Below are 17,832 nucleotides of genomic sequence, written 5' to 3' on the forward strand. Positions count from 1 at the left end.
ACTACAGGAGTTTGCCAGTGCTTTGTTTGCTGCTGATTCTGCTTTTTTTTTTTGAAGGGGCAATGGAGGACTTTTGATGGGAGAGGAGGGGGTGACCCCACTCTGCTCATTCAAACCCAGTATCTTCATGAGATAAACTGCATACCAAGGGATGTACTTTTATCAGATTTGTGAGACCTTGGTGGCTTTTCATGGAATGGTCATTGACTCTTTCTTGTATTTTAATATTAGTTCAAGAATTTTCATCATGAATATGCTAAGCCCAAAATCTTAGAAATTCATAAAAATTTCAGCTGAATATGCAGAAAAACATTCAGTTGCTGATGCTTAGGAAAATTAGTCCCTGACAAGTAGGAGATAGCTCAGTGGGAGCAAAGCCAGTAAGAAAAGTATGCTGTGACTGCTTTATTACAACCTGCAGAAGTCTGCATTTTGCTCAGCTTGATAAAGTGTTCTGCAGTTAATCCCCCCCACCCTTTCTTTTTTTTTTTTTTTTTTTTTTGTTTGTGCAGTGGAAATATATTCATGCATCACTTGGTTTATTTGTGCTATTGTCTGCTGGGTATTTTTCATTGTTCCCAGTGAAGAAAGGTTTAATATTTTCCCTACATAGTGTATTTTTACCTGCTTTCAGTTCAGTGTCAGTCCAGCTAATGGCTGGGGAATGACTTCAGGCAAGGTTGTCTCAGAGCCCCATGATGGCAGCAGGGCTGGCTGCAGGCTGAGGTGCAGGAGGTTCCCTCCATGGGGCTTTCCCTTCTTGCATGTATCTGTCTTTGTATATGTTGGCAACCTCCTGGAATAGTGACTCATTCTCCTGACCGGTATGTAAAACCTGAAAGAAAATTGTTTTTGCTGTAATTCTGAATCTCAGCTGGGGGTGCTGGAAATTAAATGTGCAATTTCTGAAACTGTAGCAAGATCTAGAAGCCTAGCAACTGACTTTTCAAATAGATTTACCAGGTTTGTATGGTATTTAATGGATTGTGTCTTGAAAGCCATTAAATTTACATTAACTTTATCACATTACAAATAGTCATGGCTCAAACTTACTGCTTTACAAGAATTTACTAGCTTGGATTTGGATACAATTTGTCATCTGCTTTTACATTTCATTAAAAATATTTTTTGTTATACTGCTGTTGTATAAAAATGTAACTCAAAGTTTTCTTCTGGAAGAGCTATCTAAACAGCTGAGGAGTGCTTTATTTGTAATAAGTTTGTTCAGTGTACCCCATCACATTTTCTGCAGCCCTTGGAATCTTACTGAAGCAGCAATATGAGATTAAACCCTTAAACAATGTCACCAAGAACATTGCATTTCTGGCAGTGCAATCCTATGTGCAAAAGCTTGAGTACAAAAATGATTCATGCCATCTATTAAAGGCTAATTTAAATACTGGAATACTTTTTTGCCATTCAGATGCTATGAATTATTGCATCTACTGTAGTTTGAGACTAAGTCGAGCCAGCTTGTCTAACATGGCAGGAAACTCCAGCCTCAAAGGATTTTTTAAAAAATTGTAATTGTCACAATAGACAGATCTTTTCTTTTATTTTACCTATATGGATAATAATCTTTCATACATCTTAATACAATCCTAATGAAATCTAAAAAATAAATTTCATAGTTCATCTGCCGGTTTACTACAGAGACTGCAGAATAGTATATTAAAAATGTATTTCTTTTTCACTGTTACTCTCTTTATATTATCCATCAAGTAAATCAAACATAGAGTTCTAACTTATTAGCATAAAATCTCACCCAGACACAATCTGCTTGATGAACAGACTTCCAACTTTTTTGTTATGGAGACATAAATTATACTGATATTACCAGGGAAAAAGGATTTTAGCACTTGACTCCATGTTTTTGACAAAACTCTGTATTAGGTTATGACTTTTAAAGAAACATAATGTTTTGTTTCAAATTCATAAATCTAAACTCACTAGTTTATTAGTTGTAATAACTGTCTTATCATTCCTGCTTAAATATGCACTAATATAAACCAATTCTAACTTTCCCCTGTGCATGCAAGCACACACACATGGGCACATGTATCTTCCATGCCACAAAATTGTCAAGTTATGCATTTTCACAGGAGAGTCTCTGGACTATTTAGTTCAGCCATACAGAATATTCCACTTGGTATGATTTAGAAAATCATTCTTTGAATCCAATCCTGTATTTCGTGAACACCCATGGATTTCTGCAACTAGCATGAATTAAAGGAGGGTCAGCTTTTTGTCCAGATGTACCCTGGTATCTTTATATCTCTTATGTCTGTAGGGATCCTGTCAGATTCTGAAAAATAGCAAAACAGCAAGGTTTGGAGGTGAGCTTCATTCGAGCTGCGATTACAGAGGCATTAAGTACCTGCTGAGCATGGGCCTTAGCAAATCTCCATCGATTACCTGCCAGGCTCATCACTGAGCATCTTTACACAGTGGAGCTGCCACATCGGTCTTTGCATGGAATTTTTAACATCTCATTTAAATGTCTCATCAACCTGTAAAATAAGTAGGTATCTCTGCCTGTCACACAGAGACTGTTCCAGTTACTGGGAATCTTCTCTTTGCTTTGTTTTCACTTGTTCCACTCAGCCCGTCCCTGGCCCCCACCCAATTTTCTTGGAAATAAATAAATAAATAATCATAATAAATAATGGTAATAATAATAAATAAATAAATATGAAAAAATTAATTCTACTTGCACAGATATTGTTCTCTTCTCCACTGTAGCCATTCCTCTTTCTACTCTACTCATTTAATCTACCAGAAAAATATTTTTCAATCCATTCTTGCATGGGATAAACACTTTACGTTTGGAAGGATCCAGTACCCAGAACTGAGTACCTTGCAGGTGGGGGTGGCAGCCCCACATACCTGCTAGGCAGTATGAGCCTCTCACTGCAGGCTGATCCAGCTCACAAACCCAGCCCCCACAAGAAGGTGCAGAGCACTGGTGCATCAGGCCACTGGCATGCCCAAACCCATGACCATCTCCTCTATATCCCATCATTACAGATGGTGTGGCATATGGGAATGCCACCACCAGCCTTCACCGAGATCCCTTATCTTTTAGGAGCATCCCTCTGCCTTTCATGTGAAAAGCTGCTCTGCTCTGAGGAGGATCACAGACTCAGGCTTTACACATTAACTAGGTGTGTGAGAGGTGCCTGTGGAACCTTCCCTTGCTCTCCCGGCTGACGTGCAGCACTCTCTGAGCAGGTGCAGCGTCCTGAAATGGGAATCAAAGCAGGAAGGGTGCTGCTGGCTGCCAGTGCTTCATGAGGAAGTTTCTGTTCCTCCTGGTGCATGGGGGACTGACTCACAGCCTATCTCAGATGGCTGTCAGATTGTCAGTGACCATAATAAAACTTTCACTTGTCCCAGCTGGGAAGGCTTAGAAGAAATTGCAGTGGGAACCAGATGCTCACATGTCTGTGATGAGCAGGCTCACAGGAAGATTTTTACTCAATTTCTGTGTCTTGCATTATTTAACTTACCAGCTGATGTTCCTGTCATACAGTAAATCCAGAAAATTACTATTTGCTGAGATTTTCACTGTGTCTGTTTGTGCAGATACATAAGTTTCTGGAGAATTTAAGATTACATTAAGGAATTTTAGCATGCCATTTTAGCTGGTTTCTATTCTGTACATGCTGCTCTGGCAGTGCCTAGAGCTTTCAATTCAGCTCCTGCAGTCTGCAGTGATCTACTCTGCATTACCCCAGCCTCTGCACAGACACGTCCTGCAGGCTGATAATAATCAGGTACACATACAGAACAATGATCATGATAAAAATCAGTGTAACAAAAGCAATTTGCCTGATGATCATAAATGTTATTTATTGATTAGCACAGCAGCTTTACATTGTGATTTAAGACAAAGACAGGTTTTTATTTCAAAATACACCTAGGAAAGAAAAGAGAAATGCCAAACTGTGATTCAAATATAACTATGATCTAACTGTACTAAATAGCATATTTCTATGCATACATGTTCTATGGAACATTGTAGCCACTCATACAACAGGAGGAAAAAAATACTTTAAAGTCAAAATTTATTTGTTAAACATTCCATATTTTAAAGAATTTTAAAAACCATTAATGCAAGTATATAGTAGAGTTTAAAAAAAAAACTCCTGAATTTTGTTTTGATCCAGTCTCTAACACTGACTGTGTTGTGTCACTGAGTCAGGCAGTGACACTTTTATGCAGTATGAATGGTACCTATTTCTACATTTAAAGCTACTACTTTTGCAGTTGTTCAAATGTAGTATCCAGAGAACATATATTTCTCCTTAGTGGGAATGGGGTCATGAGAAACATCTCACAGTCTAAAAAACAGACAGATCAACCTCTTCTTACTTTAGAGCATGTTCTGAAAATCAGTCATTTTTACCATTTTCCACCCACAAGGCCATCTTTCTCCATTAGCACATGGAATTATATATATTGCAGTTGGTTTTTTGTTTTATTTTGTTTTGGGGTTTTTTTAATAGTGTTTTGAAAAGCAAATAATTGTTCTGAATAAAGGGTCGTGGTGGTGAAGTTACTGCCTCTGTTTTAAACTGGCAGTACTTCTTAGGATTATATTTCAGCATAAGGGTTTTGAAGACACATTTTCAAAGGTTCTCAAATCTGTTATCTTGTTTTATTTACTACCAAAAAAATTAATTCTGGCTAGTAGATAAATGAAGCCTTTTAACAATTAGATTATATATGTATCTTGCAGGGAATTGCTAACATCTTGGAAGGCAGCTGCAGGTTCTGGTTCTGGGAGGGATCAATCTTCAGAAGCTTTGCAAGTGTTATCTATCCTCTTAAAGGGAAGGGATGGTAATTCAACCTTTCACTCTCCTGTGAGTCATGGAGCAAATAGTCCAGCAGATGGATCTGAGGTTCCTTCAGACTTGTGAGTTCCTGATGATTCTCAATATACTCATCAACCTTGTGCTTTTGAAGAGGAACCCAGTCTGATGCCTGAAGGCTTTCTCTATTGGCTTTTCTGTTGCCAGTAGAGCTGAAGGAAAATACCATTTGTTTTTCATGGGAGAGTCGAGAAAGGAGAAAAAAATGGTTGTTTTAAATTTCTTCTTTATGCTGACATTTCCCATAAATGAAAACAGGAAGATAGCCAGTTTTAAAATATTGATTATATTTTTCAAACTGGGGGTTTCAGTATTAAAAACAAATATTTTCCAGGACTCAATTTTTAACAAAGACAATTCCAACTTCTTTGAAAAATTCTTGTGGGAGGATAGCTAAGTATTTTCATTTACAATGAGGGGTATTCTGTGAGTGAATATATGAGTTCAAATAACAACATTAATATAGTTATTTTAACAAATGTTTGAACTTGCATGATTTTTAAATCTCCTCCCTTTCCCTTTCCCTTTCCCCTTTCCCCTTTCCCCTTTCCCCTTTCCCCTTTCCCTTTCCCTTTCCTTTTCCCTTTCCCTTTTCCTTTCCCTTTCCCTTTCCCTTTCCCTTTCCCTTTCCCTTTCCCTTTCCCTTTCCCTTTCCCTTTCCCTTCCCTTCCGTTCCCTTCCCTTCTTTTCCTTTTCTTATCCTTTTCCTTTTCTTTTCTTCTTTTCCTTTCTTTTCCTTTTCTCTTCTTTCCATGTAAAGTTTATTAACAATAAGTGAGCACTAGTGGACAACAGAAAGTTGATGCTGAATTTTCCCCTTCTTTGCACAAAACTCCTGCAGAGAGTACCTTGCAAAGTGGGTGCAAACACTAGTTTCTTTCCATGGAAGTTCATGAGTGTACTTAATGACTAAGTCCAGATGCCTGGATCAGGTATTTGGCACTACAATGCTTACTGCAAATAGATATAATAGTGAATCTATCATTACTGAGCTGTTACCCTCAGAATATGAAACACCTCTGAAACATCTCTGTGTGAAGAACACATAGTCTCCCTCAAAACTGTGCAACTAGAAAAATTAGGAAGTTCTGCATATGGACTGATACATTATTTAAATAAAAATGATGGTGTCAAAGGAGAAAAACAGGAAAAAAAAAAGAGAAAAAAATTGTATGAACAGTGGGAGTGCCTGCTTGGTACTTGGGTCATCAAAAGCAGTGAATCATATCCTGAAAGGGCCTTTCTCCTCCACCAGCTGTGCCTGAAGTGTGGATACCAAATGCAGATGTTTTACATGGCTGACATTAGACTCTACAGGATGTGTACAGAGCGGCTGCCCTTTCTCCAAGTCTGTGCCCAGGCTTGCTGAACTGGTGCCCGTAGCAGCTGAGGGTTTGCTGAGGCTTGTTATGTCCCCTCATCCTTTTTGTCTGGGCTTGTTGCAACTGCTGTTTTCTGCCTGGCTTAGCATCTTTAGTCTCTTCTTCCATAAAAAGTGCTGAAACTAAGACAAGCATCTATGGCCCCAGGAGGAACTGTAGCCATGAACCTGGCCAATTTTTAATTCAGGTTTTCAAGGTCATAGCTGTTTACAATTTCTAGCCATGTTAACATCTAAAATGCACTGGTTAGTAAAGATTTTGACTAGTACTGAAAAAATGGACAGAGTTTCCAAGTCATGTAGAATAACACTGGGTCAAAAAGGTAAAAATAAGAGCTATTCTTTCCAAGCTAACAAAAGAGAAAATGAGAAACGTCTTCATATAGCCTATCAAAACACTCACTTGTGTAACATTAAGTTGTTGATGGTACTGTACAAAGTGCAATGCCCAACCAGAAGAATTAAAAGTTATTCACAAATGTACTTTTCTTTGTTTCACTTTTTTGCATATAGGTATGCGTCACATTTTTCCTCTCACAAATATAATGGAACCATCTCTTTAGCAATCTGATAGCAAGTAGCAGCATTCAATGAAACAAATCTTCACTGCACATTAATCATGCAGCTTCTATGTCTGCAGCTGTTCCTGCCTGCAGCCAGGAGACTCAAGGACCTGTATTGTAAGAGAATGATGGGGAAAATGAAGTGGGAATCAGGTGAGAGGAACTCCAAGTATCTTACTGTTCTGATTTCTAAATTGCATGCAAATTGTTCAGGCTTTAGTCTATTTTTTTATAGAAACATAAGTAAACATCAGTGGAATACAGCTCTGCTACACAGCTGCCTTTTCTATTAATCACCTTCACTTTGTCTGCAGTCATCTTACATAGTGGTAGTAAATACAAGCAATAAAGTATAGCTATAGCCTCTCAGTCTTTGCTAAGCTAATGGTTGTAAGCCCACAGTTCTCACCCTGGCAGGCATACATTTTCTCCATTTGTTCTTTCTCTTTTTTACACTGCTGTACTTCTTACTTTCCCTTTTCACGCACAGAAATTTCATGTTACAGTCAGCTCTGTTTGTGTATTACCTGATAATGAGAAATGAATCAAGCTGCGTACTGCTCTCTGCACCTTACAGAGCAACATTATTACATGATAATAGTAGAGATAGATCAGAACAGCAGAACATATGTTTGATTAGCATCTCCCAACAAGGGCCCAAATTTTATTGATATTTAATATCAGTAGGCATCAGAACAGAGATCATCATCTTAGTGAGAATCTAAGCTAGGCTTAGTATGATTATTTCTACTCATAGCCTTGGGTATTCAGTAATGTTATGGCAGTAGTAATGTCGAGTTGTAATGTCATGCAAGTAGCTTGATATCTATCTTTTCCATATTTCTTTTCTGCTTTATCTATTTTAAATATGTGTAATATGGAAAACAGAAGATACCTAAGTGCCCAGCAGGGTGATGACAAAATATGCTCTAAAGATGATATTCATTGCACATCTTCAAACAGCTGCAGTTTTACATCAAAATTCTTGATGGCTCTGCATGCTTTAATTCAACAATTTGATAATACATAGCAGAAATACTATCATTTAAGTAAGTTACAGAATTCAGCTCAATTGAAGAGCTATTGCAGACAGCGCTCTCAGGAATGGCAAAAGTAATCACAAAACATAAATTCAAATTAATTTGTATTTTCATTAAATTTGATAAAACAGAAATCAAGCAAAAAAAATCCTTAAATGTTTTTTTTTTTTCACTACAGCATGTCACTACTTCATCAAAAATTTAATAACACTCATCCTTTGTCCACAATCTCACTCCTCATGTGTGGTATCCTTGAAGAAATTTTGCTATAATTATTATTATTAGTAGTACTATTATTATTACTGTTAGTAGTACTTCCAGAGAGTCTATGTCTAACCATTCTACCCCTGGGCAAGATCTCCCTTTGCACCCAGTGCTATATTAACTCAGAACTAAAAAGGTATCCCAGCCAAAAGCTTAGAAATCAAAGAACAAGACTACTTTGGTAGACAAGCCAGGAAAAAGAATGAGCAACAGTCTGGCTCACCATCACGTTTTATGAAGAAACCACTGAGAAATTATTATATTTGGTTTAAAATGTTTAAAGTACCACACAGGCATAAAATACCATTACAGGTTAAGAGGAGGGAAATGACAACTAATTTATGTGAGAGAAGGAAGGTTATTTTCTGAGTGATGGTGGAATCAAATGTATTTTCCAGGGCTGCAGAAAGAGTGATCACAAGAGTGGAAAGCAGAGACATGAGTCTGGATGCTCATGGAGAGCTTGGCCCTGAGCTTGGAGCGGTGCTGCAGGAAAACCCTGTCCTGAGCACAGCGCTGGAGCTGCTGTGAGCAGGGAGCTCGCCCCCTGGCAAAGGGGAGGAAGGCAAGAGGCTGAAGTCGGGCTGAAGTCAGATGAGACTTCAGGTGAGGGCCAGGGTCCCACCCTCACTGAGGAGTCTCGGCAGATGCAGAACGGGCACAAGGGCTCTGTGGCTGCAGGGTCACGCACTGGAAAGCCTTGGCAGAGGCATCTGCTGGGACCACCTCTATAACAAAAATAGGAAGTGTGCTTCTTTCAGGGGGAAAGGAAACTGTTGTGTGTGTCACAGCTACTCCTCATTAAACTGTTTGTAAACAAGTCGTTTGTTTAATCTGGCTTGGAGAATATGTGTTACAGGATAAAATGTTGCTGGTGAAGTAGGCACCACAATTATTAAGGGCCATGAGATGATGCTTTGCAGTATAGAGCTGATCATGGGCAATTTACTACAAGGTGAAATAATAATATTTCTTTCTTGCCTAAGTCATCAGGAAGATCTGCTTCAGGGAACTGGAGAATTTTCAGTAGAGACCTTGACCAGTCTGAGTAATTAAAAGCAGTTCAAAGATATCCTGAGAGAGAAAAACACAGTCTTGGGAAATAATAATGTGGGAGGTTCGTCAGTTTTTTGGGCAAACTAGCAAAGGAAAATTACTGGGTAATTTAGCTAGATAGCTTCTCAGAGCAACTTAGAGCCTAGTGAGAAATCTTGATTGGAAAAAAAGCATAGAGGTTTTCTGTGAGTCTAAAAAGACACAGTCACTTCTAAGGATTTTGTTAGGGAAATGTCATACTTTGGCAACTTCTCTTCTGTCTTGGGTAAACTGCTTTCAAAGTGACCAGGAAAGTTGGATTGTCAAGAACTTTTAATCATTTTAGAAGGGGCAAAAAGGTTCCTGTGAACCCCAAAAGTGAGTGCCATGGGTGCTCAAAATGCACACAGGCATCTAATTTAATACTGGATTCACCCAAGAATGAACATAAAAGCAATAAGATAAAAAGGATCTTTAATCTCAGCAAAGGATAAAAGGAAAGAGTTAGTGAGAATGTCAGGTAGATTAATTAAAGGAGTCACAGTGAACAATATTAGGCAGTAAATAACATGAGGGCATAACATAATTACCATTTCTAAGGGTTATTTATCACCAAGTAACCCTTTTTGGTCTAGGCCAGTCTTAATCCCCGTGGGCTCATGTACTTTCCTGGAGCAGCCACACCTTTAATTATGTAAACCTTTAGCTTTTTTAATTTTTAGTGCTGTTCTGTGCTTGGACAAGTTATTGTTACATTTTGGTTGGATCCTTCCAGCCCTCTGGCCCCAGTCCCTCATTTCTTGCTGGATTTCTGAACTAGATTCTGAGGCTTGCACTGGAGCATCATCTCTTTGTAACTCACTGAGCCTTCCAGAGATCTCAAATGCCACCAGCTGTGCGTTGCTGGGGGGGCTTCCTTGTGGCACTCCTTTACAGTTTGATTAGAAAAGGTTTTCTCTCCTGCTTTTCTGCCCCCTTTTTTCTCCAAGTAGCAGCACATGACAGTGGCCTGTAAGGACAGAGATGAACTTCCTGCTCTTTGAAAGAAGTAGGGCATCTTTCAATTCTGATGAAATAGTCCTTGCATTGTTTTGTATTAACAGCTAAGCAAGTGCCACAGGAAAACTTGCACTTTTTCGCTCTGCTCCCAGTGTCCAATTGACTTGCATGTCTTTCAAGTTATAATGAAAACCATTCCCTGAAGAAAAATGACTATTTGGTTCAAGGCAAAATGTTTACAAATGTCGACTCTTTATAACATTTTGTTTAAAAAAAAAATTGAATAAGCATTTTGAGGGGATAAGGAATGACCAGAAATGTTTAATGATTGAAGCATACAAAAAAAAAAAAAAAAAAAAAAAAAAAAAGGTTTTTTTTTTTTTGGTAACAGATTTAATTATCTTTAAATATATATAAAAACTTAGTTAAATATTTAAAAAGTCAAAATCAAAAAAGAATGATGAGATATTACTGAGACAATATTCTTGGACTAATACCAAAATAAGTATTTTAAAAATACTAAAAATTAAATCCACAAGACATGTCTGAACCATTATATTATTTACATGTTCAGTGAGTGAAAGGAAGATGCTAGATCTCCTCTTTCAGGAAAACACTCATTGCACTTCCCAGAGAGCACCTCTATAAGCTATTTATGTCAGTGGACCTTCACCTCTGCTCCTCAGGTTGTGGGACAGTAATTAATCTGACTTAATTTTGATTTTTTAGAGTTTTAGTCAAAGTCTGTTGCTCAGACTTCATCTGCAGACACTGAAGAAAGCCGAGGAGCTCCAAAGAGCCTGTACAATTGGGAAAAAGTATTCATGAAGGAAGTATCTTATCTTTGAAGACAGATAGCCAGGTGAAGTCTATGGTTAAAGCAGATGAACCTTAATAGAAAACTGCTTTGTTACAAATTTGACCATAAGTACAAAAGAAGTAATACCAGCCTTGCCTTCTCCCACTCTGAAAAAAAGGGGAGAGGTGAGAAGAGCTAGTGGAACTCAGAGCTTTCTGTGTTGCTTGCTTCAGAAGAGGAATTTCCTGAACTGAAGGGTATTACTTTTCCTTCTCTCTTCACCTTTTTCTTACAGTTAATTATGGCCATAAACATAGTTAATTATAGACATAAACATATATGTCTGTATACATATATTCCATCTTCACAAATGACACAACCTCTCCTTAGTAAAACTGGGTAGTTTTCTAAACCTGAAAGGTCAGTCCATAAGTATAGGTGCCTAATTTATTAAGAATTTCTTAAACACTTGAGTGATAAGCAAAAGTTGGCTTTAGATGCTAAGCTGACACCACATACAAAAATTTTGGTCTTTTGTTTGTATACAGTAATACAGCTGTGCCACTTAAGAAACCTTATTATACTATTCTGAGTCCTTGCCTCCAGTAGGCATAAAAACTACATTTTTGTCCTACATTGGCCAAGATTATAGCCATTAACATGTAGTGAAGACTGAAGGTGTAACTTAACTAAATTCTGATAAATCAAGGTAATCCCTAAACTCCTACTCAGTGTTCTTCTCAGTTTGTTTAAACATGTGAAAACTGTATCTTCAATAGGATTCTCTATGCTTTTTTACCTGGTATGTGGTCAGAGTACACCTTTTTCCCCTAGCTTGGGTATACTATTATATTTAAGTGAGGAGTATATATAGTACTATTATACTAGTATATTTAAGTGAGGAGTGGAGTTTGCCTTTTGTGCTAACTAGGCTAATAAGTAAATACTGAGAGAAACTCATCTTGGTAAATTTAAGACACATTAGGAATATTCTGATCTACCTACACTATGCTTCTCACATGTCTTAATTGGAGCCTACTAGCAGCATATTTAGAATATATTTAAATATTCAACTCAATGCAAGGGCTCCTACTGCTGAAACGTTATGGCTGGCATATAATTAATATTTTATATCCTCTTTTCCATACAAAAGAGCCCTGAAATTGTTTTAAGTGACAGACCAATGTGAAGATGGAAGTGTGAGAAACTTGAAAGATTTACTTCCGGTATCAAAGCAACAGTGGAAATACAACTTTAAAAATTGAGCAATTAAAGTGAATATCATAAAAGGACTCATTAATATGCTGTTGTATTTGTAATAATACCCCTCATTTTTATTACAACACAGAAGTGCTGTTACATCAGCTCTTCTAATTTCAAATCTTCTGCAAAATGACCAAGCCTTTTTATTACTTAAGTGAGAAAATACATAATGCCTAGTCAATAAGTCTGTTTACCTTAGACAAAAACTGTGCAGAAAACCTGTGCTGGTGAAGGTGCTGAGCATCAGACAAGATGACAAGTGTCTTCAGCTTGAGGGAATGAGGGGCACCGAGCACCTGGCAGGATTGACCCCTGCACAGAAAGGAAGCACTCAAGGTCAACATGTGGAGCTGTATCACACTTCCTTTGGTAGTTTGAATCCATAAATATAGGAATGGATGTGTTGCTTTCTTCTGGGAGAGTTTTTTCCTTCTGTAAAATGTCTATAAGTCTGCAAATATGTATTTAAGATGGGGTTAGTGCAACAAGAAAATCAAATATCTTATTAATGCAACAAGAAAACCAAACAACAAGACAAATTGCTTATGATCTCAAAATAGTCACCTTTCAGACTTGTTTTAGAGCCCCCTGTGCAAAGCTCAGAACCTGGAGGATCAGATATCTCCTCCCACGCATCCACATCATGAATTCTCATCACACTGTGGCAGGGGAAGGCACATATTCTGACTGACTTCAATAGAAAGACTTGTCTCCTGTATCAAGTTTACAGTGAACCATTGCTAGAGCAAGTGGATTTGAGGACAACATTTTGGCCTGTAGGCCAAATTCCTCAAGACAGAAACATTGGAGGAAAGGCAAAATGCCACTCACATTTGTAGTGTGGTATAAATAAATAATATTGGCCAAAAGTGACACTACACTGAAAGTCATCCTTGCTTTTAGTACAAACAAGGAGGTCCCTGTGCAGTGAGCAGAATAAATGAAGCCTAGTTTCCTATGGATTTGTGCCTCACAGTTGGATTCTGTGGTGTCTACTAAAGCGTAAGCCCCATTTAAAAGTTTTTCTTGCATTGTAGGTATTTAGGCCATCCATCTCCCATGGCATGAGCTCAGCTGAAGCCTGTTCCTAAATGGAGCATGCTAAGAAGTGCTTTTTATTCTGGGCAGCAATATAATTTTGGTAAACTTGTGGAATTTTATATCTGACACCCTTTTCTCAGTGACTGAGTTTGGCCAACAGGTTCAAAAATTATGGATACAGTCAGATAGACAGTAAGCCTCACAAGCAGAGGCACTAAAAGATACATTTATATGTAGATAGTGCAATGTTATCTGAGATAAGTCAGGTTAATCTTGGTTGTCTGCCTCTTTCGTGCCAGACCAGAACTGCCCCATGTAGAAGAAATTCCCAGAAAACCAGATGGGTTTCAGTGAGCTCCCACAACAGGTGGGTGAGTTCTTCACTTCTGTCAAAGCTGCTCTCCTGATACGCATCAAAATACAAATATGACTTCTGCACATCCTTTCTGTAACATTTCCCTGTGGAGGGAGACTCTGAATGTCTCCTCTCTACTGTGCTAGGTACTCATGGGTAGCTTGAAATATGTTAATTCCCACTAAAATCACAGAAGACTAACTTTAAAGTGACTTATTTAACTCTCTTATTACTAAGATAATATTTTTCAAGCCATTACTGCCTAGGAGTTTCTTTTGTGACATTTCTAACTGCATTTTTCACTTTTAAAATTGCAGCCTTGCTTATAGCTTCTAATGACCTATTCTAGAAATTTTAGCCTTCTTCAAACTGCAGGGAAAAAACTGATTTCAGATAAGAAGGAAGTTTTTTGGCTGACAGAGATGGAGGCTCTAGTCTGAAAATTCCTCCAAGGCTATGGAAGCCTGTGCCACCTTCTGCCAGCAAGATTATGCTGTGTAAGTGGATTGTGACACCAAAAAAAAAAAAAAAAAAGCTGACTTTGGGAAGACATGTAGGTGTTACCAGTTTACCAGTACTTGAGAAACAAAGCATCATCTGGTCACTGCTAGTGATTAGGCAATTTAACACAACATCAAAAGAATCAAAGCAGCTACCTGATTTCTTCTATATCTGCTAAGTTAATCCAATATACGTTCTGGCCAGCCTTAAAACAGAATGAGAATAAATATTGTAGGAATAAATTAAAAGGGATCAGTGAGAAAAGATATTAAATTCTTCTCATTAATCTGCCATGGAAGCAAGATTAAAATAATTACAGTTTAAAAATTTACACAGTTTTCATTAAATTCTGAACAGACTTTTCAATAAAGGATTACGGCTCAGTGACAATTGTTAGAGATGACATCTAAGAGAGCAGATGTATTATCTGTATTTTATAGTCATGTAAAAAAGTAATAACTTTTGGTCACAATTAACTAATATAATATGAAGCTGGAATATTGATTGGCAATCACACATAGCAGCCTCAAGCAATTAACAAGAGATTCTTCTAATGGTTGCGAGACATGAATACTCCAGGTACTTAGTCATCAGCCCCGCTGCTGACTTTTGCCTAGGAAGAAAGTAGACTTTGCAGTCTGTTTTCCTCTTCTGCCCAGGCTGACAGAGAGAGGGAGAAATTGACTGTTAGGTACATGCTCAATACAGGTGTAGTGGTGTGGAGGAAGAGGAGTTTGTGTGGTACAAGATTTCACTTTCTTCCAGGATCAGAAGGGTTGGAACAGTACTGACAACTTTCTGTTCGTGACTGGTGTGTGCAGATGGCACAGTTGGCAATGTATGCCTAAGGTATTGATCATGCTGTATTATTCATCTATTTAGTCCTTTTCTGATGAGCAAAGGAAGCCTGAAATAAAAATTTCATAACTCTGAGAATGAAGTACCACAGATGTAATACTGGCATTTGCAGTCCTTGCATACTGTGTGTGCTCTTACTTGATGACATAGAGTTCATGGTGGGAAAACAGTGTTTCTAGACCTAGAAGAGTATCCCCTGTTGTGGGATAAAAGGACCTTGAGTTCTGTGTACAGTTTTGGTCAGGGCAACATAAGAAAGACATTAAGCTATGAGAGTGTCCAAAGGAGGACAGAAAAGCTGTTGAAAGGCCTTGAGGGGAAGCTGTATGAGGAGCAGCTGAGATCATCACTTGGTCTGTACAGCCTGGAGAAAAGGAGACCGAGGAGAGACCTCAGTGCAGTTACAGCTTCCTTGTGGGGGGGAAGAGGAGGGGCAGGCACTGATCTCTGTGGTCAGCAGTGACAGGACTCGAGGGCATGGCCTGAAGTTGTGTGAGGGGCAGTTTAGGCTGGACATTGGAGAAAGGTTCTTCACCCAGAGGTGGCTGGGCACTGGAACAGGCTCCCCAGGGCAGTGGTCACAGCACCAAGCCTGACAGAGCCCAAGAAGCATTTGGACAGTGGTCTCAGGTGCATGGTGTGAGTCTTGGGGATGGTTCTGTGCAGGGCCAGGAGATGGACTTGATTGTCCTTAGAAGTTCCTTCCAACTCAGCTTATTCTGTGATTCTGTGACATATTCTTCCAGATCCATCATGTGTAGCCCATTTTTTTTAGTTATTGACTCTAAAGATTCTGGTTAGTTTTGGTTTTCTTGTATGATGCCAGGTTAAGGAAAGTTCTAGCAAAAAAACAGAGAGGAAAAGCACATTTGAAGACAAGAAAAATTATATTTCTATTTTTATGAAAATTCTTGGAAATGCAACCTTTTTAAAATTTCAAAGTTAGGGGAAAGAAAAGTTGCAAGTCTTTATTCTCTTTATGAGTTGACACGAAGGTAGGATACGAACTTGGATATAATTTTTTTTTCTTCTATATTCAAAGGTCAACCATAATTTTTGCTCAGGTGTAGCAGCACGTCCCAGGGGGCGGGACCCCCCGGGGGCGTCCCTGAGGGGCCCCCCAAGGCTGTGAGTTCTCTGGTGGCAGCAGGCAGGCAAGGAGACTCCACACGGCTTCTGAGGTGCTCATTAGATGAGGTTTATTGGGGGTCCTACCCCCGGGAGGCAGCATGGTTTCTGAGGGAGAGGGGGGGAAAGGGGAGTGAGGGGGAAAGGGAAGGGGGAGAGAGGGGCTGAGAGAGCACCAGGAGAGCTGGCGAAGAGAGAGAGAGAACCGTCCCCCGGCACACTGAACAGGGAGATTCAAAGTGGGCGCGGAACAGATTGGGCCAATGGGATTACAGACACAGGATACTGCAGGGGAGGATCACAGGCTTGGAATAAACCATACATTTTCCAGGGGTGAGACAGAGCATAGCATTTAACTAAAATATAACACCACACTCAGGCAAAAGAAAACTATTCAGGTTGACAACATTAACAAGTTTCTTTTCTATTCTTCAGGTAATTTGTTTTTCCTCTTGTTTTTTCCCCTAATTTTGTTTTTCTATTCTTCAGGTAATTTGAGTTTCCTCTTGTCCTGCTTCATTCATGTTGACTTTGCTCTTGCAGGGAATATTTCCTTCCTAAATTTGGCATTTAAAAGTCACTTGAAATGCAGAGTCCCTGAAAATCAGAATTAAAATCTTTTAGAACATTGAAACTGATAATTACAGAATTAAATAAGGAGGTTCAGCCATAAGTGAATCTAGTTTTACCATAGTGTTTTAATTTAGAACCAATAATTCTTATAAAGATAAACCTTGCTGTCTGGCTCATAAAATAGATGAAATGATACATACACAGCTGTTGGCACACTGCAATCTTTTTCCATTATATCATATTGGAGATTCTCTTGTGTCTTTCTCCATTTTCATTATGATATTTTTATATCTCTATTGCTACATTTAATTGTTACAACAAAATAGAATTAAAATTTAAGAAGAGAAATAAGAATTAGAAAATCCATGTTAAATGAGAAAACTTATTCTTACTTCTAATAAGAATATTTTCTTTTCCTCCTAGCTACCTGAGACAACTTTTTTCCCCAAAGAAACAGACAACATTTTGAAGTTTAGTCCTTCAATTCCTCAAAACCACAAAAAAGTCATTATTATCTCTATTCGTTTAATTTCCTTTTTTTGCTGTTGTTAGGCACAAAATCAAATTTCATACAAGAGCGAGACAATATTTTTTCCTCATTTGATCAAACTTCATTGAAGTAATATAAATGTTGTGTGCTGTTTTAAATGTACATGACAAAAATAGTTTTATAAGTACAACCTTTAATAAAATTGCTTAGTAATTTTTTTATTCTATAATTTATTTTTAGCTCCTTACAAGACTGCAGACCTGACATTGAAGAATAACTGAATTTGGCATGTTTCTGATTTTTAGTGAATACCTATAAAGTCATAGAATCTTGCTAAATTTACTGTTGTGTATTTAAATCCACAATATTAAATGTATTTATTTGTTTAAAAGAAAATACAAAATGTAAATGTGAGAGATGTCTTTTGAGGAATGGTACTAAAAGACAGTACAAAATGAGACCTTTTCTTACTTGTGTCTAAATTTAGTCACAGTAGCAAAATGCTCTATAGCAGTCAATTAATTAGGGTTTCCTTTTGTGAGTGCAGAAAGTAAAATATTTGACAACAAGGAGTAATGAGGTGGTAAAGGGAAGATCCCCTTCTTTCACAGAGGCTGTTGAGGCACAGCTTGGCCTGTGCTGGAGTGCTGAAATCAAGTGCAGGT

At 38.2% G+C, this 17,832-nt stretch overlaps 1 long non-coding RNA gene across 3 annotated transcripts; it reads left to right on the top strand.

Moving 5' to 3' along the window:
• The first annotated feature begins 3,374 nt into the window (after positions 1-3,374).
• On the top strand, positions 3,375-8,609 carry LOC137469663 (uncharacterized). 3 transcript variants are annotated; one of them, XR_010996633.1, is made up of 5 exons: positions 3,375-3,776; positions 4,742-4,921; positions 5,638-6,771; positions 6,899-6,974; positions 8,524-8,609. It is a non-coding gene; the product is annotated as an uncharacterized lncRNA (long non-coding RNA). The 3 variants fall into 3 exon arrangements; XR_010996639.1 differs by having other exon boundaries at positions 3,382-3,776; positions 5,638-6,504; XR_010996640.1 differs by having other exon boundaries at positions 3,384-3,776; positions 5,638-5,809.
• Positions 8,610-17,832: the final 9,223 nt, after the last annotated feature.

The sequence above is a fragment of the Anomalospiza imberbis genome, chromosome 1 (assembly GCF_031753505.1).
Source record: "Anomalospiza imberbis isolate Cuckoo-Finch-1a 21T00152 chromosome 1, ASM3175350v1, whole genome shotgun sequence".
NCBI classification, from domain to species: Eukaryota; Metazoa; Chordata; class Aves; order Passeriformes; family Viduidae; genus Anomalospiza; species Anomalospiza imberbis.